The sequence below is a fragment of the Arachis ipaensis genome, chromosome B04 (genome assembly GCF_000816755.2).
Source record: "Arachis ipaensis cultivar K30076 chromosome B04, Araip1.1, whole genome shotgun sequence".
NCBI lineage: Eukaryota > Viridiplantae > Streptophyta > Magnoliopsida > Fabales > Fabaceae > Arachis > Arachis ipaensis.
This window is the reverse complement of record NC_029788.2, coordinates 28,529,926-28,532,947: the sequence shown is the minus strand read 5'-3', so window position 1 is coordinate 28,532,947 and position 3,022 is coordinate 28,529,926.

The window sequence follows — 3,022 nt, the reverse complement described above, 5'->3', positions numbered from 1 at the left end:
TTTTGAATTTTGAAGGTAGGTGGAGTTTATGAGGTAGGTTTATGGGGAAGAGTGGATGGATGTGAGTGGTGAAGAGGTGATGGGGAAGAGAGATTGAGGTGATTGGTGAAGGGTTTTGGGGAAGAGTGTTTATGGGATTGTGTGAAAGATGGGTGAGAAGAAGTGAGTGGAGGTAGGTGGGGATCCTGTAAGTGAGTGGAGGTAGGTGGGGATCCTGTGGGGTCCACAGATCCTGAGGTGATCCTGTGGGGTCCACAAATCCTGAGGTGTTCAAGGATTTACAACCTTGCACCAAATTGGGCATGCAAAATGCCCTTGCACACAACTCTGGGCGTTCAGCGCCAGATTGGTGCTTGTTCTGGGCGTTGAACGCCCATTTGTAGCCTATTTCTGGCGTTGAACGCCAGAACCATGCTTGTTCTAGGCGTTTAGCGCCAGCTCTCCTCCAGGGTGCATTTCTGGCATTCAAACGCCCAGATGCTGCCCATTTCTGGCGTTCAACGCCAGAACCATGCTCTGTTCTGGCGTTGAACGCCCAAAACATGCTTCATACTGGCGTTTAAATGCCAGTAAAGTCTTCCTCCAGGGTGTGATTTTTCTTCTGCTGTTTTTGATTCCGTTTTCAATTTTTATATTTATTTTGTGACTCCACATGATCATGAACCTAATAAAACATGAAAAACAATGAAAATTAGATAAATAAACATTGGGTTGTCTCCCAACAAGCACTTCTTTAATGTTAATAGCTTGACAGTGGGCTCTCATGGAGCCTCACAGATGTGCAGAGCTTTGTTGAGACCTCCCAACACCAAACTTAGAGTCTGGATATGGGGGTTTGACACGAAACTTAGAGTTTGGTTGTGGCCTCCCATCACCAAACTTAGAGTTTGACTGTGGGGGCTTTGTTTGACTCTGATTTGAGAGAAGCTTTTTCTGCTTCCTCTCCATGGATGCAGAGAGAGATCCTTGAGTTGTAAACACAAGGTTGTCCTCATTCAATTGAAGGATCAATTCTCCTCTGTCCACATCAATCACAGCTCTTGCTGTGGCTAGGAAAGGTCTTCCTAGGATGATGGATTCATCCTCTTTCTTTCCAGTATCCAAGACTATGAAATGAGTAGGGATGTAAAGGCCTTCAACCTTTACTAACACGTCCTCTACTTGTCCATAAGCCTGTTTTCTTGAATTGTCTGCCATCTCTAATGAGATTTTAGCAGCTTGTACCCGATAGATTCCCAGTTTCTCTATTACATGTTGGGTTCGGCTGCCATCTCCTTTATTTGTTCGAAATTTTCAATAAGGTTGTCTCTGGATTGTTGTAATTTAGCTTTTCTTAGTTTTCTCTTCAGAGTCCTTTCAGGTTCTGGATCAGCTTCAACAAGAATGCCTTTTTCTTTGTCCCTGCTCATAAGAAAGAGAAGAGAAAAAGAAAAGAAGAGGAATCCTCTATGTCACTGTAAAGAGGTTCCTTATTGTTAGTAGAAGAAGAAAAGAAGAAAAAATTCGAACACAGATAGAAGAGGGGGTTCGAATTTGGTGAGTGATGTGAGGAAGAGATGTTAGTAGATGAATAATTAAATAGAATAAGATGAGAGAGGGAAAGGATTTTCGAAAATAATTTTTGAAAAAGGGTTAGTAATTTTCGAAAAATAATTTTGAAAAGGGTTAGTAGTTTTTCGAAAATTCAAATAAAAAATAAAATAATTAGTTTAATTAAAAAGAAATTTTGAAAAAGAGGGAGATATTTTTGAAAATTAGAGAGAGAGAGAGAGTTAGTTAGGTGGTTTTGAAAAAGATAAGAAACAAACAAAAAGTTAGTTAGTTAGTTGAAACAAATTTGAAAGGATAAGAAGTTAGGAAGTTAGAAAAGATATTTTGAAATCAAATTTTTGAAAAAGGTAAAATAAGAAGGTATTTTTGAAAACATATGATTGAAATTAGTTTTTTTTTTTAAAAAAGATTTGATTTTTAAAATCACAATTAATGACTTGATTCACAAGAAATCACAAGATATGATTCTAGAACTTAAAGTTTGAATCTTTCTTAACAAGTAAGTAACAAACTTGAAATTTTTGAATCAAAACATTAATTGATGATGTTATTTTCGAAAATTATGATATAAAATTAAGAAAAAGATTTTTGAAAAATATTTTTATAATTTTCAAAAATAACTAAGAAAAATGAAAAAGATTTGATTTTTGAAAAAGGTTTTGAAAAAGATAGGATTTTTAAATTGAAAATTTGATTTGACTCATAAAAACAACTAGATTTTAAAATTTTTTGAAAAAGTCAATCCAAATTTTCGAATTTTATGAGAGAAAAAAGGAAAGATATTTTTTTGATTTTTGAATTTTTAATGATGAGAGAGAAAAATATGAAAATTATGCAATGCATGAGAATTTTAGATCAAAACATGTGATGTATGCAAGAATGCTATTGGTGCAAGAAATTGTGATCTCCAGGCTCGAACAAATCCTGGTAATGGCTCCAAAGCTTGGTGCTCTTATCTTAATTCATAATTGTCACAACTTCGATACAACTAACCAGCAAGTGCACTAGGTCGTCCAAGTAATACCTTATGTGAGTAAGGGTCGAATCCCACGGAGATTGTTGGTATGAAGCAAGCTATAGTCACCTTGTAAATCTCAGTCAGGCAGATATAAAGTGATAATGTTGTTTTCGAATATTATATAGTAAAATAGGGATAGAGATACTTATGTAAATCATTGGTAGGAATTTCAGATAAACGAATGGAGATGCTTCTCGTTCCTCGGAACCTCTGCTTTCCTGCTATCTTCATCCAGTCAGTCTTACTCCTTTCCATGGCTGGCTTTATGCAAGGGCATCACCGTTGTCAGTGGCTACATCCCCTCCTCTCAGTGAAAGATATGCTCACATGCTCTGTCACAGCACGGCCAATCATCTGTCGGTTCTCGATCATGCTGGAATAGGATTCACCCTCCTTTTGCGTCTGTCACTAACGCCCAGCACTCGCGAGTTTGAAGCTCGTCACAGTCATTCA